We start from the raw sequence: 23,677 nt of genomic DNA on the forward strand, positions 1-23,677 counted from the left end.
GTCTCTACCTCTCCTGTCCCCTCCCAGGCCCTCTGTACGGCACTGGCTTCTCACTTCATCTCTAACACTCAGGACATCCTGTCCTCTCTCTCCTCCTTTAACTCCCTGCTCTTCCTCTGGCTGTTCTTCAGCCTCCTCTCCTCCCTCCTTCTCCGCCTTTCCCCTGCTCTCTGCAGACTAGGTTTCTAGACAAGTCCGATCTATGAAAGTCTTGTCGAAACAGGTTCACCCCTGTTCCTCCAAAACCATCAAGGACCATATCGACTCCTTGGTGCCTGCCCTGGGTTATTTCTGCAATCACTCCTTCGCCACTGGAGTTTTCCCTTCCCCCTGAAGCACTCCCTTGTGCCCCCCTCTTCTTAAGAAACCCTCTGCCGACCCCTCCTGCCCAGCTAACTATCGTCCAATCTCCATCACTCCCTTCCTGGGCAAGCTCCTGGAGAAACTGGCCATCTCCCAGCTTAATCTCCACACTGAATATGTTGGTTGTCTTCATGACCATTAGTCTGGCTTCAGAGCTGCCAGAAGCACGGAAACTGCTCTCCTGAACATCCCTGAAGACCTGCTCTCCAACCTCGACTCTAACACCCCTTGCGTCCCCATCCTGCTTGATCTCTCTTCTGCCTTTGACACTGTCAACCAGACCCTCCAGCTTTATAGCGATTTTGCGATCCCGCAAAATGCTGCGAAAACGGCCGTTTTGCGCAAAATGCCACAGAAGTGGCCGTTTTGTGCAAAAACAGCATCTTTTATAAAGTTTTTTTTTTTTTTTTAAACATTTTTTTTTAAAGTAATCTGCAAAAATTACTGTTTAGAAAAAATAATACTCAGGGTGCCAGGTTCTCAACTTTATTTTTTTACACAAGAAATGAAATGCGCTAAATCTCATCACTTGCGCCCCAAAAAATTGCAGCCCAATCCACAAGGGACACATGAATGGGCACATTTTATATGCGCACCCATTCAGATGGCCTTTTTCACCTCCTTGATCAAATAAAGTGGCGTTTGTCAATTTAAAAGTGCATCCCTCATTTCCAAGCAAGATGCACTTTTAAATGTGCAGAAATTGTAGGCAATCCTACGCGCACGGGATGTGGGGCTGCCACTGCATGACAGGGTCTTTCCTGACCCTGTCATGCATTTCTTTTAAGGTATGAACTGCTGCTGTCGCTTGCATTTCTGTTCCTCAAACAGGATAAAAATGTATTTTTTGGGTCGCATTTTACAGCGGCAGGCACCTGGTGGGCCTGTCCCTGTGAAAGGCGCTGGGAGCTTGCAGAACACTGTCGGGAGAGCGATTCTATTCAAAGTACTGCCTATTTTGATGACAAAAAATGCCCCAATAAATGATGGTTTGTGATGCAAAATTTGCCATTTCATGCCGCAAAATGTGTCATTTCATGCCGCAAAATCCTGGAAGGTCTGGTCAACCATGCCATCCTGCTCAACCGTCTCCGTGATAACCTGGGTATCACTGGTCAGGCTCTGGTATGGCTGACTTCTTTCCTCTCCGACCGACCCTCCCAGGTCCAACTTGGGTCCTTCTGCTATCTTTTTCTCTACCTTCGGTGTCTCCCAGGGGTCTATCCTCTCCCCCTGGTTGTTCAACCAATACCTGGCACTCCTGGCCCACTGCATCGCTGCTCTCTGCCCCAACTTTCAGTGCTATGCGGATGACACCCAGCTCATCTTCAGGCTACCCTCTGCCTCTGCCTCCCTCATCTCTGACTGTCTGCTATTCAGGAGTGGTGTGCTGCCAATGAACTCTGCCTTAATGCCAGTAAGACTGAGATTCTCCTCATTGGCACACCAGCTCCCTCCTTTCCTGTAGCTCTCTGGCCGGCCTCTCTTGGCCCTCTTCCTGCAAGGCTAAAAACCTCTGGATCATTTTCAACTCTACACTCCTTCTCTCCTCACATCTCTGACATCTCTAAGAAGTCAAACTACCAGCTACACCTCCTCAGAGATATTCTTCCTTTCCTCTCCTTCCCCCAGAAGCTCACTGTCTCCAGAGCTCTGGTTCTCTCTAGGCTGGACTCATGAAATGTCCATGAGGGAAACTATACACAGGGCTGACAATGAGACACGTCAAAGAACGATGGACGTAACACAAATCAAACATAAGAAGTGATAATGCTAGATCACCAGTAGCGAGACACTTTGCAGAGCAACACCACACCATTGCCCAATTGAAATTTCAAATTTTGGAGGTTGTAAAACGCCCACAGAGGGGGGCACTACCATTCCCTTCTCTTACAAGAGAGATGTATTGGGTCTACCTATTGGATACTGTCCAACCAAAGGGTTTGAACGAGGAATGTTCTTTGAATTGTTTTATATAATGCTCACTAATATGCTGTTATTGTTTATACTGCATCCATCATTCCACTTATCGGACCCTGGATGATCCCATGGAAGTGCGCCACAAAGTACTTGTCACTTCTGTATAACTGCCTGGACTATAACAGTCTGAATGACCTCCAATAATCTGGCATCCTTGAGCTGAAAGAAATGGTCTCTACGAATGAAAGGTGTAATAGGTATTGTGAACATTGTCGAGATACACACCAGTGTGAGAAAATGTGCAATTGCAAAATGTATAACATATAATTTTGTAACATTGTAAATTTGCTATCAATGTCTCGATATGTACAAAGAGCTGAATGGAGTAGAAGGTGTAATGGATATGGTGAACGTTGTCCAGATACACATTGGTGCGAGAAAATGTGCAATTGCAATATGCACAATATATACGTTTGTAAAATTGTAAATTGGCTATCAATGCGTCCATGTGAGCAGACCAAAAGAGCTGAACGGAAAGTACATGAGTATACTGATGTGCATCCCTACCATAAGGGAATCATTGTAGTATATGGATTGACCCATAACGATGGTTACCAGTACTGGTTATTAGAAAAAGGGAGGCATTGTGGCTAGGCACAATTGAGCCAACTGGATGTTGACCTGTTATACCAACAACTATATAATTGGAAGAACTGGGGTTCACAGTATCCCCTGATCCCGTGGAAATAGGTCTCTCCTCTTAACATTCATTACACATTTCCTCACTTTCAATAATTATTCTTTCTATTCATTGTTGCCAATTGGATACCTATATTGTTTGTATTGAGCGTAGAGCGAGTGTACTTGGTACACTTCATTTGGGGTTACTTGCACTTATGCTGGAAGCATTAGGACGAAGGATCCACCAGAGTTTGTTTGAGTGGAGAACTCCACTCAAAGATGGAAATGGGGCTGGACACCTACCTTCAGTCCTTTCTCTACACAATAGCAATTGAGTATTCTTTAACTTACACAAGATGGAGCGCACCACGAGCTAACAGCGAGTGCTGTTGCTGAGGTAACGGACGCCATCGCTCTCAAAACCACACTGCATAGCAGCGGTCGATAGCTGGCAGAGGTGAGAGACACATTGTGATCTGGGGGCTAAATAAAGTTACGTATATGTTAACGGGCCACCGTTTGTAACTGGGAGTGTATTACAGATTATACTAATATCCTTATTAGCACGGACCCGCACAGAGTGACCGTAGCACACAGCGTGTGAAGTAACCGGGAAGGCAGACACCATTTATTACACCGCAAGCAGCAACATCGATCACGAGCAGATGGGGGCGAGTGATACTATTGGACTGTAGAGAATTTCATGTACAACGTTCTAGTGAGAATTGTTTATTACGAGTAAGTAGGTTTACAAATCCTAATTAGTTATCCTAATCCTTTTCAGTTGTCCTGGATTTGGCTAACCTGCATCGTGAGATTTAGAACCATAACGTGAACTAGCTCTATTAGGAGAAGGTTATTCCTCTTGCTTTACACATCAGTGGAACGCACTACCATAAGTGATATCTACTGCGGGGGTGAGTGTTTTCATATCTTCATGTGATTATAATTCAGTGTCCTAGTCATTTTTGTCCGACATCCCTTGTGGCCATCATTAGTATAAATAGTATTAGAACATGACAACAGTTGATATATCGCACAGTGCTTTGCAGCCACATATCCTACAATTACTTATGGGGTGTCTTCTGCCGTCAGGTGGTGGATAATGCTGACAACTCAGTTGAATGTATAGAAAATAAGTTCCATGAGGATATTGGGATCTTCATAAAGAACATGAGAGCACATAGACGACTCTAAGGAAAGGTATTGATCAGTATTATACCTCTAACCGCCGTTTTCTGGTTTAGGGGATGTGAGAATGATGAGATTTGAATCGCACCTCTGTATAATTCAGCAATTAAGAGGCTTATTACAAATAAATCGGGACGCATCCAGAATGATCCATGAGTGAATGATGTGTATACATTTAGTGGATTAATGCATGTATAGCGACTTTTTGAATACAATGCCTTTAAATTCATCCGTTTTGTAGACTTTACACCGTTCTTGAATGAACATATGTCTGACATGTCCTTTTGTATGATATTTTCTCTGCATCCGTACGGCTCAGGAAGAAGAGGTACAGATCTGGAAACGTGTCAGCCAAAGAAATCGGACTTGCGATTTGTTTTGCTTAACATTGTTTCAAAGTAAAAATCTACATTTAAAAAAAAATATATTGGATAGACATGTCTTGTTGGATTGATTAACTAAACAAGAATGTGGAAAATGTCATAGTAAATATTCTGACTGTTTTGTACAGTATCTGAAAGTGTGCATGGGATGGGAAGATTCGACCTTTGGATCTAGCTGATCCGGAGGGAGGGAATGAAATAACAGAAAATAAAGGAGCCAAAGCAGTAGAACTAGAAGGAAAGAAAATACCCTCAGTTTCTGCAACATTAAGAACAAGAAAATGATCGGACATCCATGATTGGATAGCCAGTAAGCAAGCACTAAGTTTGTGATGGATATCATCAGAGAAATGTGGAAATGAGAGAAAGAACTGTGTGTCATCAGCGTAAAAATGATGCAAGAACCCAGAAGAAGAAATAACCCCAGCTAACGAAGAATTATATAGAGAAAAACAATTAAACAATTAAAAGAAAAAAGAAATGAACAGCGGTCCTACGAGGCCTTGTGACATTCGGAGCATGCAAGTGCAGTGAAAAGAAAAGGGTGAGGGGAAAGGGGCCGGGAGGTAAGTGCTATTAGAGTCCCCTAGGGGAGGAAGTGCCAGAGGTTCCCTTGGGGAGGCAACCAGTAAGTGCAAGGGCAGAAGCATACCAGGCGAAGAGGGAGGTCTAATGCCGAAACTGGTAAGTGCAGTGCAGAGGCAGACCACCCAACAGGCGGGTGTGGGCCCAGAGGGCAGTGCAGCGGAGGGAGCTGGGGAGGATTGGGCAGAACATCAGGACCCTATTGGACTCTTGTGGTACCAGGCCGCCAATTTCAGCAGCAGAGGGGATGGTTAGCACGGGAGGGGGAGAGGGAAGGAAGAGGAGAAGACAAAGGTCTTGAGTTGTTTGCAAACTTGAGGTGGTCCGGTTCAAGGCGGAGAGAGAAAGGGAGACTGTTTCATAGTAGGGTACCAGCTGAGGAGAGATATCTACCCCAGCTGTCTGCTTGGAGAAGCGTTTGATCAGCAGATGTCTGGAGCAAGAAGATCCAAGGGATCTGGAAGGAAAGTATTTAGTTATAGTTACAGGTAGCGTGGTCCCAGGCCCCAGACAGCCTTATGGATGATGTAAAGGGTCTTGAATTTGATCCTTGCAACAACCGGGAGCCAGTGGAGAGATTTTAGAGCTGGAGAGATACAGTCCCAGGGCTTGAGGCCAAAGATAAGTCTTGCAGCCCTATTCTGGATTAGTGGAGGACGATAGAGCGAAGAAAGAGGCAAGTTGAGGAAGAGGCTGTTACAGTAATCTAGCCTGGAGAGGAGCAGAAGCCTAGAGACATTGAGCTTCTGGGGGAAGGTGAGGAAAGGGAGAATGCCTCCGAAGAGATGAAGTTGAAATGGGCCTTCTTGGCAAGGTCCAAGATGTGAGGAGTAAAGGAGGGTGAGGAGTCAGAGATGACCCCAAGGTTTCTGGCCTCAGTGGAACGAGAGGGAGGTGAGCCCAAAGAGGGTGCCCAGAGTGCAGGAGGGAAACTGAATATCAGACAGGCAGTCAGGGTTGATAGAGGAGGAGAGGAGCTTGAAGAAGAGTTGGGCGTAATCTGCGTAACACTGGTAATGGGGAGAGAAGGGAGAGATCACGTGAGCAAGAGCTGCAAGGTACATGTTGAAAACCAAGTCGAGTGGATAGAGCCCTGGGGAACACCACATGTAGAGAGAGTGATAGTGGAGGAGGAGCCCAGGAGCAATGAGGTCAACCAGTCAAGTGCCTGGTCTGAGATAACAAGAGTATCTTGGAGCCGCTTTATGAGGATAGAATGGTAGAATGTGTCAAAGGCGGAAGAGAGGTCAAGGAGAATGAGAACAGCAGGAGAGTTAGTCAAGATTTGCAACCAGTTCTTCACGGGTGTTCAGGAGAGCAGTTAATGTGCCTCTGGATGCTCGGAATCCAGGTTGACGGTCATGTAAACAACCAACGAGCTCAGTGTGTTGTGTCAGTTGGGGGAAGACCAACTTCTCCAGGGGTTTCCCAAGGAAGGGTGTAGTAGAGATAGGGTGGTAGTTGGCTGGACAAGAAGGGTCGGCTGAAGGCTCTTTTAGAAGGGGGTCCACAAGGAAGTGCTTGAGAGAAGAAGGGAAAGAGCCAGATGCTAAGGACGGGTTGCAGAAGTCAGCAAGAGCCAGAGCGAGGGAGGAGATGTCCTTAATGTTAGTAGCGTTCAGAGCACTTCAATCCTTCCTTCCAACATCAGTTACAAAGAAAGACAGTCCTAGTCCTAACAGAGAGCACTACAGCCATGTTTTACATAATCAAGGCAGGACACATTCCCCAGGTCTGTCCAAACTTGCACAGAACATATGGAATTGGGTGATAAAGCACATGTTCCTACTATCCCAACGTGTTCCAGGGGAACACAATTGTCTAGATACTTACAACTTCCATCAGATCCCGAATGGCAGTTACACAAAGACATTCTACACAATATCTTCACAAACTGGGGCCAACCAGACATAGAACCCAAGACAACGCACGATGCCCAAACTGTGCACCCTGGTACCCCCACACAGGGGTCAAGGGTAACACTCTGTGGATGAACTGGTCCTGGGAAATTTGATTACGCCTTTCCCCAACACTACACTTGATTAAGATAATCCACAAGATGCACCAGGACAAGTCAAACTCCTTTTAATAGCACCAATGTAGGCCCGTCAACCATGGTTCTCACACCTACTCAAAATGATAAATTGCTCGCTAGTGACACTTCCATGCCCATTTAATATTCTGCCCAACATCAGGGAACAACACTTCATGCATGCCTTCGAGCACAGAACTCGGCAGCTTTGCTTCCTGAAGTCCTGGAGTTTGGCCATTTAAACCTAGCATAAAGATGTATGGACATCCTTAAAGAAGCATGCAAGCCCAACACCAGACATTGATATATCAATAAGTGGAAACGTTTTATCTGGTGTAAAACACAAGACATAGTTCCTTACCTACTTAACTTGTTAGACTCGGGGTTTGTTTTTAACCCCCTTGGAGTTCACCTAGCAGTGCTTTTTGCATACACCACCTCTCACAGGAAGTTGTCTTGGTAGAAGTTTCCAGTAGTGAAAGCTTTTATGGAAGGTTTTGATTGCACCCGCCTTTTTCTGACCCAACTAAGTATTGTTCTTACTAAACTCATGGGTCACCCCTTTGAGCCAATGCATAAATCCAGTCTTAAACACCTCACTTATAAGACTGCATTTTTCATTGCCATTACATCTATAAGAAGGGTGAGTGAACTACAAGCACTTTTAGTTCAAGATTCTTTTTTTGTCATTCACAATGACGAAGTGGTGCTAACAAGACATCCTCTTTTTTCTCCTAAATTTATCTCAAAGTTCCATGCCAACCAGTCCATAGAACTTCCGGCGTTCTTTCAAAACCCTACTAATTCAGCTAGCAGAAAATAACCTCCATACATTAGATGTTAGGAGGGCTGTAATGTATTATCTTAAGCAAAACAAAGCCAATAAGAAAGACTGATAAATTCTTTGTGTCCATAGCTGCAGGTTGGGAAGGGGACCCTGTCTCCAAGTCAGCTATCTCAAAATGGATAGTCAAATGCATTCAGATTTGCCGTTCTCTTTCCAAAAGTTCCCCACCTTTCACGCCCAGAGCTCATTCAAGTTGTGGCACAGGGGCTACTTTAGCTTTTGTTGCAATGTCCCTTTAAATGCTATTTGCAATGCAGCTACTTGGAGTTCAATGCATACCTACACACAGCATTAACAGTCTGGATACATTTTCTAAATAAGATTTGCAAGTGCGACAGGCAGTGTTAAAACATCTTTGCCGCTGTACCTTCAAGCATCCCACCACCTTCCAATGGTACTGCTTGCTAGTCTACGCAAAGCATGTGATTCTAAGCAGATCCCCAAACCTATTTCTGATGCTTGTATCTGCTTAGATTCACATGTGCCTGCCCTTCCTCCGCCCTTGGAGTTAAAGGTATGTCAACACCTTAGACCTTTTCTTTACTCGCGCAAATACTTAATGTTTGTCATGGCAGAAACAAAACAATCTGAGGGACCTCGACGCATGAAGGATCATGGGTACAGTAGACGTGACACTAGAGATAGTATTACGAACACGGCCAGTCCACATCCCTTTTTGAACTTCGAAATCGAGTCATGCAATACGCACCTACCACTAGATGTCGGCCTATGCAAAGCATGTGAATCTAATAAGCAAATACAAGCATCAGAAATACGATTACGGTAAGTAATGTATGGTATATAGCAGCCAGGAATGACCTGTGGCTGGATCCACATATCCGATCATGGTGTAAAGATTTGCAATGGGATTAAAAGAAAGTGTAGTATGAAATCCTGTAGCATGCAGCATTAGGAACAGCATTAGAAAATTCTTTGATAGTACCACACCCCAGATATCAAAAGGCATTTAACTGATGAGGCTATGGGCTATGTTGGAGAGGCTGTGGAGGAGTAGGTAGTTTCTGAAAATGTTGGTCAACCTGTCCTAAGCTTACTAGATTCTGAGAAGCACTCAATCAGACATTGACATTGGTCTGAAGCTAAATACCCACAAGGGTCCCTGTGGTTTGTATGCTAGGCAAGCCTGCTGGAGTGTCATACCCCTTGGCAGATTACAAAGGGTATTTTGGTGGCTATAATACACATAGCAAGCCAACGCAAGTCTGATGTGATCCCTGATCTTGATAGTTGGTATGCAAAAATCTGTTAACTTGTTTTTACGAATCCGAGTGATTTGCCCGCAGCTGAAATTACTGCGGGCAAATCGTTCGCATGAGAAAGGTGCGAACTACCAAAAGTTTGCACTTTTCTCTTGTGAACACACTTAGATAATACGGGGGCTGCAGGGGTTTCCCCCGCAACCCCCGCTCACTATACCACACAGTATAGTGAGCGGGGTGTTGCGGGGGACACCCCTGCAGTCTTTTTTTTATATATACTTACCTATAATGCTACCACCAAAGGTTCGAACTTTTGGTGTTCGAACCTTTGGTGGTAGCATTTTTAGGACGTTTTGACCATGCAAACTTTTGCATGCGGTCAAAACGTCCTAAACCGTTTTTACATTGTTTGGAAGCCCGTTTTGGATCATACCTAGACGCTTAATAAAGTAGGCCGAGGGCTTTCTGTCTTTTGGACATTTAACCACAGTGAATGGAATTAGATGAGGCCATGTAACTATGTAACTAGCTGTATTAAATGCAGATATTAGGCAGTGTGGACTCTGGGCGAAACTAGACCATAATATGACTATCGGCTGAGGGACCTCTTTCTTTTTGATTGGATTTTCTCCTTTTCTCCTATCATGGAGTGGGAAGGGGCGAGGGGGGAGTATAGGGGGTGAAAATCGAGAAAGGAGATGGTGTACATCTTGGTTTGTTTTATCTTCATATTGTATACTTTCTGAAGTTGACAGTTTCTTAAATATTTATTGTAAATTTCCAATAAAAATATTTCAAACAGACGTATTATCTAGAGGAGTGGATGTGGTTCTGTTGCGTAGAGTGCCACTTTGAAGAGTGGCAGAAGTGAATATTTGTTGGTCCCTTTGGGTTATAAAATATTTTATGGAGCGGTGAGTAGGCCAAGTTGCTGGGTTTCGGATCTTGGAGGTGGCAATATTTTGTGATCTTAACTTGGCATGTGACCAAACACTCTTGTGAGTTGGGTGTGCTCACCTCCCTCCCCATCTGTTGCGTTGTACTCATTTTGTAGTTAGTCTGTGGAGGGGTTGACTTCACTTTGCTCAAAATCCAATGATTCCACTGAACTTTCCTGCATGGTCAAACTCAGTGTGTACTCATTATTTGTGTTTCTAACCTCAACCATTTTTTTCCTCCATCTGCAATTGGAGTGATTATTGATTCTGGTTCATCTTACATGTGTGAAGGAGGCAATGATTCACTTAGCACTTTTTCTGCTGATTTGTCTTGCATATCTGTACTTGCAGTGCTCCGATTATGGTTTGCAAAAGCTGTACACACACTCTAGTGTTAATTTCCATCCTGTCAGTTTTTGTTGACGTTCGGGGGCACTTGACTTAATACCCTATTCCCCTTATCTAAAGTTCTTAATGGGGATGCACATGCACTAGGGTCCTGGACGGGATAGACTTTCCAGTCAATATAATGGTCACCTTGTGTGCCATGAACTGCCCATCTTTTCTAAACATTTTTGGCGGGTGGCGTTCTGCATGTGTTAATTTCACTATGAAAAGCAGTCTCTAGACTTCCTTTTTTCTTGAAGATTTCTCTCATTTGTTAAACGGTGTATTAGTTTTGGGGATGTGAAAGGATGGGTTGCTGTCCATGCCCGTGAGGGTTTATCAGCACATTGAGTGGAGGTAGATTTTGGAGGTGCATTTACTGATGTTGGACTGAAACTGGACATCAAACTCATGATTGATGGTGGTTTGAAAATAACCTCCAGGCAAGAAGGACCACAACTCTCCCCACCATGAGCACATTTCCTGCTGCTTTGTCTCTCCTTGACAAACCACTAACCTCCCCCTAAAGGCAAACAAGAAGGAGTTTGGTTAAACTTGCATCCCTGTTTTGATACTCTTTCTGTGAATATGCAGTCTTAAAAATGTGAAGTCCCTTTTTTATCCATAATAACTAGCTATTTGCTGACTAATGCCTCAGATCAAGGTGCAATCTTTCTCTCTTCTGATCTGTAATCCTAAGCCCCTTGAAACTATGAAACTGAAATTCAAATTTCATAATGTTGTAGTTAATCTTTTTAATTTAATTATGTAGATGCAAGCAATCAAGAACATGCTCTGAAATAGGCCTAACTTAAACCTAGTGGGCTGAATTCAATCGCTCATTTTGTTGGCAGAGAAATTAAGCTTAATGCAGAAATTATTCTTTTAAATTCAGTTTCAGAATATACGTTTCTAGGTACAGCCCAGTGAATGACGTGCCAAAAGTATTATTGTAGGCAAGAGGTTTGTAGATATGAGCATCTTAACCACAATTGAAAGCATTGCGTTCCGAGTGAGGGAGGACAAATCCTCAAGGAAATCTAGCAGAGCTTCATCAAAATATGTTTGAAACCATGACGAACAAGACCTGCTGTTTGTAAATTTGTCCTGTTCTTATTATTATTGCTCTGCACCTTTTGGGATTTCAACATAGACTAACGGTTGCATTAACGTTCTTTGTGCTCCAAGTGTGACTTCCTTTTAAACTAAGTTTAAAACCACTTAAGTGAGGGAGTGTGCAGAGCCTACAAATCGTTCTGCATTCCCATGGAATAACATCCTTGCCCTTAGAACTTACGGTGTTAAGTGTGCTGTGTGATGTGAATTATTTCGTTCTTCCGTCAATTCTATGTTTATGCATGCTCATACTATAAAGGCATCCACCTATTTAAAAAGGTTTAAGGGTGGATAGAGCTGAGCGTTGCTGCAAGTGACTGCTCAATTGCACAGCGCAATGGTACCTCTGCGAGCCATGGTGTCCTTAGTAAGCTATAGCAGTATTCAAGGTCTTCCATGGATGGTAATGAAGATCAGCAGTTAAAGGACTTGGGGCCAGAGCTCTGCTTCCTGCAGCTCTCCAGATGTTTTGGACTATGGCTCACTGTATCCCTCACCATTGATTATACTGGCTAGGGCTGATGGCATTTGTAGTCCAAAACATCTGGAGAGCCAAAGGTTGCATTCCCCTGCCATAGGGTGTCACACTTTTTGGTTTACATTTGGGTCAAGTACAGAGCAGGCGTGGGAGATGGAATCTGTGATTCAGGCAGAGGAGCTGTGTATTGGATGGGCCAAGGCAGGAGGGAGTGGGCATCCTCGACCCTGTTGCCTGGTGGAGAGAGGTGAGATGGACCCTTGTCTGTGTGACTGGAAGTTTGGTTTTCCCCATTTGTGGTCTGCCTTGGTCCTCCAGTCAACAGGGTGCATATATGAGGGAGTGAAGATTGAACCATGACCTTCACAGTATCAAATCTGCTACTGTGATGGACGTTCTTTGTTTCCATATCAAGAAATTATCTTCCCTTGGGACGTGCCCTGGGACCGGATGGACTGGCAACCTGGATCTTCAGTGGAGGAAATTGTGGGACCAGGAACATGGCAGAGAAGCATGATATAATTGTTCACCCCGCAGTCTCACTCTACGGAGGAGGATGCAGAGAGGAGCCGAGCTCAGATGTGGCCAACTTGAGGACTTAGAAACTTGACTGCCAAACATGGAAAAAGTGGTTGCGGTGGTGGGGAGATGTATAGAAAACGTGGAGGTTAAGATTTCTTCTTTGGAATTCCAGATACAGGAGACCGTGTGAAAGGGTAGATGGTACGCTGAGGGCCTTGCAAGGCCAACAACTGTCCAGAGACTGTCCTGAGCTGACCAGAGCCCACAGCCATACCCCCTGCTCGTTTCTTATGAGGTTGTGAGTAATACATATTTGCCTTACCTACTCCACCTGCTCCCCTTACCTTGTCCACTCAATCGGCTCCCTTTATTACCTTACTGGCATCTGCTATGTGTCCCAGCCACTGCATTGGACGATAAGGTTGCTTAAAACATTTGCAACAGTACGCCACCTTTAGTCGGAACTATGTACTCTACATTCTGGTAGACATCTCTACTATCCACTCTCCTCATAGACAAATCACATTTATGTGTTCGTTACTAATGCATTTGAACTTGTGCCTTTCTGCATTTTAATCAACTGCCTTTTTGGCTCCCTCTGCTAAAATCGAATCTAGGTATCTAGGGATCTAAGTATCTGTACCCTAATACACTGCTCCCGCGGTTACTGCTGCCTTACTTTCTGTGCACGCCACTGCATCTACGCTGGTCACTGTTATTGTTTAACATTGTGTGCAATTGCCTACAAACGCACCTCTACCTCAACCACCCTTTTTGTAGATCTGGCAGGCATCTGATTTTAGACTGTATCAGGCCAACATGCCCTCCACCCTCACTACTCTGTTTGCAAGAATACTGCCCACCCTACTCTACCTCACACGGCACACCGGTGGGACAGCACCCAATTACACCACCGCCTCCCTCCACTACCCCAATCTTCACAACACCATGACTCTGCCGTCCACTGCTCACCACACCAACCCTTACCTCAACAACCCAGCCTTATGGCTCCAACACTTTGCTTCCAGACCTTCACCAAACATACCTTGTTCCATCACCCTGAGAAATGCCAGACTTGGCTCGCGACTCACGCACGCCTCCCATCACTCTGTGCATCTTAACAAACAGCCTCTGACCTCCACCGCATCCACACACTTGAAAAACCCATCGTCACCTCACCCCAACCTCCCTAACACTAGCAATATTAAGGGTGCATTAATCAATGTCAGATCACTCACGGCTCACGCTCTAGAAGTGGCTGACCTTGTTCTTACCCTCGACCTCGACTTTATGGCTATCACCAAAACTTGGCTTCACGCAGCCTCTGGCCCACTACTCTCCCTTGCCATCCCTCCAGGTTACAACATTATCAGACACGATCGTAACGCTAACCAGTCCAAAGGTGGTGGCATTGCCACCATCCATAAAAATGCTCTAAACTTCCACCTCTCCTCTGTGCATCACTTTTCCTCTATGGAAGCACTGACAGCCAAACTAGCCGTCACTCCTAACCACTCTATCACCTTCCATCTACTTTACCGGCCACCTGGGCCGCTATCCACCTTCGCTGAGGACCTCTCCAACATCATCACTCATAACACCAAAACCAAATCCCAAGCCTCGCTATTAGGGGACTTTAACCTGGGCCTCACTGATCCCAATGACACTGCTGCCATGACTATTGATAATATGCTTATGAATGCAGGATTCATACAGCTTATCAACCAACCTACCTACGTTAAGGGCAGAACCCTCGACTGGCTAGCCTCCCCCAATTGTCCTATCCATATCATCTCTAACCAACAGTATGCATGGACTGACCACAACTTAATTACATTTAACATTCAGGCCATACCTGCCAGCCTCTCTTCCACCATTGCACCGGCGACTGCCACCCGCAATAAACGTGACATCACTTGCGACAGACTCCTCCTCCCCCTCCTCCTCCCGGCTCTCAATGACCAGGTTTGCTCATGCTCCGACCCCACGGCTATGTTTGACACCTTTAACCTCGCTATGCAAAAGCCTTAGATATCATCGCCCCATCCAAATTGAGAAAACCCAAACCTCGAGCCCACCTGAACTCTTGGTTCACACCCCAGCTCAGAACCCTGCGCAAAGAAAAAAGAATTGCGGAATCACCTTGGAAAAGCAACCAGTCCGCAGCCAACAAATCGTGCCTCCTCCTGGTCACCCTTAACTACAAGGAAGCCATATTCCAGGCTAAAAAAGACACTTACAATAAACGTATCGAACAAGCCAAATCCAACACCAAAGAATTGTTTAAAATCCTTAAAGAACTTGAAATCCCTGTCACTGCACCAGACACTTGCATCAAAGATAGCACTTGGTGTACCAAAATCCAAGAGGCTCTCCTCCGCAAGATTGCCACCCTCCAAATTAAAATCAATAACAATCAATCAAGCCTACAATCCAACCCACAACCCAACCCTATCCCCACCCTAAACCACCCCATCCCAGACTCTCTGACTCCTTTTAGCTTCTCTCCACTCTCCATTTCCGAAGTGGAAAAGATCATCACCAGCCTTAAACCGACCAATTGCCAAGGCGACCTCTGCCCGGCAGCTATAATCAAGGAAGCAGCTCATGACCTAGCGGCATTCATTACTACGCTCATCAACTCTTCCAGTGTCATGATGCCTACCTCCAAGGTGCCAGACAAGACCCAGCTACCCCAGAGGCAGACATCATGTCTTCAAGGGAAGTCACAACAGCCTCAAGTAGGGGCTGTTTGGACTCAGTCGTGGCGCCTTTGGCGCCAGGCTCATATCGGGCCACAGTCCTGGCGCCATAGGCGCCAGGCTCATAAAAGGGGACTTTGTGTTAAAGGTGCTTAGTGTTAACTTACCTGATGCAGACCATGCTGCAACATCCAGGCCTTCTGAGGCCTGAATGGGACTACTTTATCTTTGGAACTACTTAACCACACAGGTGTGGTCAGGGGAGGAATACATACCTGAGAGGAAGGATACATACCTGGAACTACTTTGAAGGCTATTTAAGCCACGCCCAAGCAGCAACTCACGCTTCGCGTTGTTCTGCATCTAGCAGCTGGACGCTCACCGTGTTTGCTCCTGCATTCTGTCTTCTGCCACTCCTGCCTGCATCCTGGAACACCTGCAAAGAGAGAAGAGAAGAAAAAAGAGTAAAGAAGAGTCCTTACCTGCTAAAGCCGCATTCCGGAGACATCTCGCCGACGGTTCTGAAAAGGAAGACATCCATTTAAAAGCACATTGCATCGATCGCTGCAGCGCCGCATCTCACTCACCTGTACAAGGTACCACCACGTTCTACGGCGACATCTGGACTCGCAGCCACATCACTGCGCCTAGGGAGAAAAAGACAAGACTAAAGGTGAGAGGGGAAAGAAAACAAGGAAACCTTAATTTCCATTACAAAGCTTACCTGTTGGGTTATTCCAACTTTATTTCGGGTCGGTGCCGCATCCTGGCATTTCCGGACCCCGGCTCCTTAGGGGAAAAAGATACATCAGCGTTAGTGGGCGCATGAAAAGACGTTACCCAACGCCCATTAAAGACTTACCTGATTTCTTCTGGATTGATCTTTGTTTCGGGTCGGTGCCTCATCCAGGCATTTCCAGTCCCTGGCCCCTATGGGGAAAAAAGACATCAGCGTTAGTGAGCGTATTGATACAAGGACACTGAGAGAACTCTCATCAAGCTCACCAGAGTCTCATTCTTCGGTTCCACAGCTCTTCTCGGAATAGTTTCCGCACCTGAAAAAGAGACAACGAACAATTATTATTGCGGAATCATACTCATTAACAGAATCCTTACGGTACTATACCGGGAAAACAAAACTTGAACCCTCTACAATCAAAATCCCAGTGAAGTAACTGGATACAACGCGCCCCTGCATGAGAAGCAGGATGGAGAGCTCAACCTTTCACACCCTAAGGTGAGACTTCACGTGGGGGTCGCAGGAGGGTTTCGTAGAGGGGTGAGAAGGGAGCGGGAGGCTTATACTTTCTCCCGCAGATTGTTAATACTCCCTTTTCACATACAGAAAGATATTCCTGCGAGCCAGACAAGCCAGATTCGAAGGTCCGGTCCAGTCCATCTTCCGGGTCCTGCGCTTCACCATAGAAGAAGCAACAACACTCCAAACCAGACCTTCGCCTCCGTGGGAGTCAGGTGAGCGTAACATCCAGCTTCAGCTCTGGGATCGTACCTGACAATCTAAAGGACGCATGGGTCATCCCCCTATTGAAAAAACCTACCCTGGACGCTAGTATACCCAAAAACTACAGGCCAATCACCACGGTCCCGTTTTTACAAAAAATCCTCGACCGTGCAGCATATCTACAAATTCAAGATTACCTTGAATCTAACAAATTCTTGGCACTTAGGCAGTCTGGGTTCCGGCCACGTCATGGCACTGAAACTGCCCTCATAGATTTAAAAACACAGATTGACGATCTAAAAGACAAAGGCAAACTTGCTCTCTTACTCCTCTTGGACCTTTCGGCTGCCTTTGATCTCATCAATCATGAAATCCTCTCCCACCACCTTAAATCAGCTGCACACTTCTCCAATAAAGCTACAACCTGGATTAGCTCCTTTTTAGACAATAGATATATGCGCGTGTTCTCTCCACTAGCAGCCGCCCCACCTGCACCTGTCTCCTGTGGTGTGCCACAAGGATCTTGTGTTTCACCCACATTGTATAACGTGTTCATCAAACTTCTCTTCGATATCTTGGACTTTCTGGGTGTCACTTACACCAATTACCCCGACGACACCCAGATACTAATCCTTATCTCAGGTGACTACACGGCTGACTCCCTCGCTATCAATGTCATCTACCAGGTCATCCAGGCGTGGATGGCTCAACACGGACTCTGTCTTAATGATGAAAAGACTGAGCTCCTTATTCTTGGTTCGCCACAAAAACGTACCAAACTCGACCCTGCGTTCAAGTCCATCATCATCGATGGGAATATTATCCCAACAGCCAAGGACACAAAAACCCTAGGGATCTAGATTGACTCGACCCTATCCCTGACCAGACAAACTAACTCAGTCTCTTCCGCAGTGGCATATACCTGCAAGCTTATTACAGCCTGTTGCCCTTTCCTCTCCGCAACCAATTGTGTCACCCTGGCTAGAACTCTTGTATTATCCAAGATTGATTACTGCAATGCACTGTACCTAGGCACCAATTGCTGAAACCTAAACAAATTGCAAATTGTCCAAAACAATGCTATTAGAGCTGCCCTCAACATTCCCAGGCGCCAGCACATATCCGACACCAGACGCAATATTCGCTGGCTCTCAGTCCCACACCGTATCTCCCTGAAAACCCTGGCTCTTACCCACAAATTCCTTCATAACCAAGCTCCCTGCTACCTGGCTAACCGATTTGCCCTCCACAACTCCATTAGACCCCGCAGAATGGCTCATTTAAACTACCTTGAGGTTCCACGTTTCAATCTCCAAAGATCACGTGGAATTAGCTTCCCCAGCTTGGCAGCTAAACTCTGGAACACGCTTCCTAATGACCTTAGAGCAGAACCCTCATTCCCGAGATTCAAACACCTTACGAAAACCTGGCTGGCCGCCCAGGACATTTAGCTCTGGGTTCTCTGCTTAATTTGTACATGCATATATAATCTGCTTGTCCTCTCATTGCTATTATCATACCTGTAAATTCTGTATTATACTTGTAAACTTTGTAATTATGGTTCTGTCTGTTTTTCCTATGTTGTAACCAAGTGATGTGCCCGGTTGCCCCTGGGCCTGGTGCGCTATACAAATAAATAAAATACTAAATACTAAATGGTACAGGCAATGCTCTTGCTTCATAAGGTGGAGATGGTGGGAAATGTTTGCCTTGCTGCGAATGTCAGTGTCTTGTGGGTCTCTTCCTCAGTGGATTCTGCATCTTGGACCACTGCTATCCAAACCTCTTTTGTAAAAACATGTTTATCTACATGCTAAATGCGAGTTATACTAAATCCAGAAGGCACATGTTCTCCCTTCTCACAAAGCCAACAAAGTGAGTGAAACTGGGTTGGAACCATGATGGTCGTTCAGGTATCTGGCTACAAGAGGTGAGCTTCTGCATCATTAAATGATGGATGGATCGCTGAAGAAGGAGGATCACCATATTTTTATGTTCCCAGATCCTTGTTAATCTTTCATGGAAAAGAGGAGACTGACGGAGTTGAGAAAAGTGTTTTTATGCATTTATTTTTACAGTTAGGGCCTCCGTTTGTTTGCCTGCTAAACTGAAAGTTATGTATATTGGGAAGTATTTGACTGCTTTGGAGCCTGCATAGCAGCCTTTTTTCCCTCCAATAGCAGGCAGTGAACATGGCAGACCCACCATAGACCACAGAAGTGTTTTGTGATATATGTTTGCTGGTTCTTCTTTTTTTTTTTTTAAATATTTTTATTTTATTTTGAAGTCAAACAAACACACAACAACTGTTTCAATACATAGAAAGCATCATTAAACCAACACATTTTCATTTGAACTCCCCAACTCCCTCCCCCGCCCCCCCTTGAACTAGAGCCGGTACTCACATGTCATTTACAGGAGCATCATCGGGTAGCACAGTACTTAGGCAGTCATCATCCGGGTCCTCTGTTCCGTTGTTACCCTGATGAGAGTTTGCCATAGAGGCCAACAATTGCCGCCAGGCCAGCAAGGGCCCTACTTCCTCCTCGCCCCCCCCAGTGGTCGCTTCAAACCAGACTACAGATTCAGCTTCCGCCCACCTCAAGAGGTCCGGCCACCATAGCTCCACCCTAGGTCTGTGGGCCGCCTTCCAGCCCATGGCAATCCTGCGCTTGGCCAAAACACAAGCCAAGTCCTTCATCTTGCTTATGTGTTTTGAATGTCGGGGTCTAGAAAAAAGCCCAAGCATGCATGACCAGGCCGATTCCACATCCAGCACCACTCCCCACCAGCCAGTTTCGTCTTAACCTCGTCCCAAAATCTGTGCACTTCCGGGCAAGCCCAAAACATGTGTAGCAGTCCCGCATTCACCTCCCCACACCTGGGGCATTGCTGCGTAGCTGGTCCCCCAAACTTTGCAATCTTCCCGGGAGTCAAATAAGCCCTGTGGGTAACGTACAATTGAAGCTGTTGGAATCTCGCGTTCCGGGACACCTTTTTATGGTACCTCTGAGCCCATTCCCATTGCCCGTATGTCATGGGTCCTCCCACCTCTTCCTCCCAATCTTGTCTCAATTGAAGCAACTCCTTCCCTGCCCTTACTCGCAGGAGCTCGTATATCCTCAATATTTCATGCCTGCCCTCCGATACATCATACATAGTTTCCAGGGAGGCATCAGGGTCTTCCGCTAGCACTGTCTCGTGCCATCTTTCTCTAGTCTTTTTCACAAGCCTACTGTAGGTTATATATTGGCCACCATGCACCCCCGTCTCTTCCTGCAACCTCTGAAAGTCCAATGCCTCCCCTTCCTGCCATATGTCCCCGAGGGTGGCCAGGCCTACCTGTTCCCAGTATCTACGGACCGATTCAAGTAGCTGAGAGTCGCTCCCGCACAGCGCCACCAAAGGGGCCTGCTGGGAGTACGGCTCCGAATCCCCCCCCAATCTTCCATGTCCTGTGCCAGATCTCCCAGCCCAGCCTCAGTAGCCGTCCTTTGCCCACCAGTTTGTCTCTGCGCAACCACACCACTTCCATCAGAAAGTATGGGGCTCAGTCTCCACGTAGAAGCCTAGCTTCCGCCGAGTCTTCAGCCGAAAGCCACCTGGCCACATGCTGCAGCTGCCCCGCCAGGTAATAGAGTTCAAAATTAGGCAAGCCTATCCCTTGTCACATGGGTTCTGGAGCTTCCGCAGAGCAACCCTATTCCTAGAGCCGCCCCACACGAAACCCCTACTCACGCTGTGAAGTTTCGCGAATAGGCTCCTAGGTATCAAAAACGGGACATTCACAAAAAAGTGCAAGAGTCTAGGCGGGACCACCATCTTGAGCAAGGCCGCCCTCCCCATCATGGTCAGGGGCAGTCTAGACCAAAATACCATGCTGTTCTTGATCCCCTCTATCGCTTTTTCCGTGTTATGCTTGTGTTCTGCCTCGGCCCTGTGGTAAATATTTATTCCCAAATACCTAAATGTCACAGGCTGCCATGGTATTGGCAGGACAGGCAGCCTCTGTACTGGGACATTCCTGTATCTGCCCAAAGCAAACAGACTAGAATTTCTAGGGTTCACCGATATGCCCGAATCGGTGGCGTACCGTTCTATTACCTCCAGCACATACTGCAGGTTTTCTTCTGGATGAGCAAATAAAGGAGCATATCATCCGCATATAGTGATATTAGGTGCCCTCCACTGACAGTGCTTATGCCCACCTCCCCATATTGTTGTCGCAGGCATATTGCCAGCGCCTCTCATGCCAGTAAATATAGCATGGGTGACCAGGGGCATCCATGTCTGGTCCCCCTGCAAAGTTGCCAGGTATCTGAGACTGTGGACCCTGTTTTGACTCTCGCCATCGGGGTGCTGTAAAACAACTGGACCCATCTGAGGTATCCAGGTCCCATTCCGTACCCCTTCAGGACCGCTTTCAGCCAGGGCCATCGTAACGGAGTCGAAGGCCTTGACCATGTCTAACGACACTATAGCCAACTCGCCCGTGTCCCCCTCAGTTTGGTCAATGATATGGTGTAGCCTCCTGTGGTTATCTGTGATGTTCCTTCCTGGAACATATCCCGTGTGATCTGGGTGTATCAGTTTCCCAATCGCCTTCTTCAGTCTATTAGCCAGCACTGCCGTAAGTATTTTGCTGTCCTGGTTAAGCATGGACAACGTTCTGTAAGACCCGCACGCCACGGCCGGCTTGCCTGGTTTCAAGAGTGGGATGATCACAGCCTCGCGGAGGGACAATGGGAGTTCCCCCTGCTCATAGGCCTCGTTGAAAGTGGCAAGCAGTGGCTGAACCAGCTCTTGCTTGTATGTTTTGTAGAACTCACTAGGCAGCCCATCCAAACCAGGCGCCTTGCAAGTGGGCAAATTCTGAATCACCACCTCCAGCTCATCCGAGGTGACAGGTGCGTCTAACTCCGCGCGTTCTAGGTCATCCAAGGTGGGCAGTTCTATGTCCTCCAATGTGTCCAGTATGTCTTGACACATATCCTCCCCCGCGTCCTCATATAAGTGTCTGTAAAACTTAAGGAACTCCTCATTTACCCCTTCCTGGGTGTTGCAGATGCAACCTCTCTCATCCTTAATCTCACTGATCACCGAGCTGGGGGTCTCACTCTTATACAGCCAGGCCAGCAGTCTGCCCGGCTTGTCGCCCCCTACGTGTATCCTCTCTGTATATTTCCTGTAATTGAGTCTGCATAGCCTATCCCAGAGTGCATTGCAGGACAACTGTAGCTCCTTTACTTTGGTTCTGTTATCATGAGCGGTGTTCTCACAAAGTGTGAGATCCTCTAGCTCCCTTTCCGCTTCTTGGAGTTCCCTTTCGATACCCCCCTGTAGCCCCTTAGCTTTGGAAATGGCTACCCCACGCACCACCACCTTAAACGCTTCCCACAGTATGCCCACAGAGCTTACGCTTCCCCTATTTATATCAAAGTATTCTTCGATGGCATCCCTCAGACCCTCCCGAAACCCCTCGTCTTGCAGAGCCTCGGTCCTGAGTCTCCATGTAGGGATCCGCGGTCTTGGGGGCTGGTGTCTCCAGTCTACCACCAAGGGCGAGTGGTCAGATAGTACTCGGGCCTTGTATTCCGCTCCCTCTATGTCTCTCACTATCTCGGCTGTTACAAACATGTAATCTAGCCTTGTGTGCAAATCATGTGGCGCTGCAAAGTGTGAATACTGCCTATCCGTGGGATGCAGCCTTCTCCACGCATCCTCTAGGCCTAGGTCTTTCAGTAAGGTACCCAGCGCTTTGGCCGCCGGTGCCGTTTTCCCTACCCTGTCCTTGGACCTATCCATTCTGGGGTTCATGGTACAGTTAAAGTCCCCCCCCCCCACACTACCGTACCCCCCGCCAGGGGGCCAAGTTTACTGTAGAGGGTCCTAAAGTAAGCCGCTGTGTCGTTATTGGGGGCGTACAAATTTATGATATGCACTTCCCTGTTTTCCAGGAGACCCGTTACCACCACCATTCTACCCTCCGGGTCCACCGTAGAGTCAAGCACCCGAAACGGCACATGAGGCGCCACCCAAGTAATAACCCCTCTAGCGTACGCCGAGTACGCCGCACCCACAACATTGCCCTTCCATTTTCTCCTGACCACCTCCAGCCTTTCCCTAGTAAGGTGAGTCTCCTGCAGCAGGGCTATGTCTACACGCATCCTCTTTTAAGTACAGCATCACTTTATTACGTTTCAGGTAGCTGTTAAGGCCCCGTACATTCCAAGTCACAATTCTGAGATTACCCGATGCCATCTGGTCGGACTGTCCCCATCCCATCCCTTCCCATAATGCTCCCAGTGCTAGTTTGTTTTCTGGCTCTTTCCCTTCTATTCACAAACAATACCCCCACCCCCCAACTTCACACCACTGCACACAACTCCCCCCTTCCCACCTCCCTGCCAACCCCCAACAATAGCCCAGCTCCATCCCTGGATCTCAGGCCTACCCACGTCTGGACCTGTCTCGTATCCGAGGACAAGGACCCCGCGGGGCATCACCTATCTAACAGTGACCTAACTAAGTGTACTACTATTGGGTTCAGAGGGTGCTTCCCAGGAGCTCCCAGTCATCTATTTAGGAGAAGTGCATTCAACGGGACCTGCCGGCAGATACCATGACTTCCTCCCCACAAGCACAATATCGTACTATATTCCAGTCCCAATGTCATATCTATGGCCTCACGGGTGCCTCAGCAACGTGCTACTTATCTACAGCCATTTCTGTCTGGGCATCCGGTTCCTGAGGTCGACCCTGCATATCCAGCCTCTCCATCGCTTCGGTCGGCGTCTCAAAGAAGAGGGATCTATTCTTGTAAAACACCTTTAGCCTAGCGGGGTAGAGC

The 23,677-nt window shown here is 46.7% G+C and overlaps 1 protein-coding gene across 4 annotated transcripts in view; it reads left to right on the plus strand.

Moving 5' to 3' along the window:
* The window catches only part of SGK3 (serum/glucocorticoid regulated kinase family member 3), a 1,805,260-nt gene that overhangs the window by 456,423 nt on the left and 1,325,160 nt on the right, over window positions 1-23,677 (plus strand). The window contains exon 3 of one of the 4 annotated variants that reach the window (XM_069621136.1): window positions 3,749-3,881. The exons of the other annotated variants lie outside the window; for them this stretch is intronic. The gene's annotated coding sequence lies outside the window, so the exon portion shown is untranslated. The remainder of the gene's footprint in view (window positions 1-3,748; window positions 3,882-23,677) is intronic. 4 annotated transcript variants of the gene reach the window in all.

The sequence above is a fragment of the Ambystoma mexicanum genome, chromosome 5q (assembly GCF_040938575.1).
Source record: "Ambystoma mexicanum isolate Mex_15411 chromosome 5q, UKY_AmexF1_1, whole genome shotgun sequence".
In the NCBI taxonomy this organism is placed as follows: Eukaryota; Metazoa; Chordata; class Amphibia; order Caudata; family Ambystomatidae; genus Ambystoma; species Ambystoma mexicanum.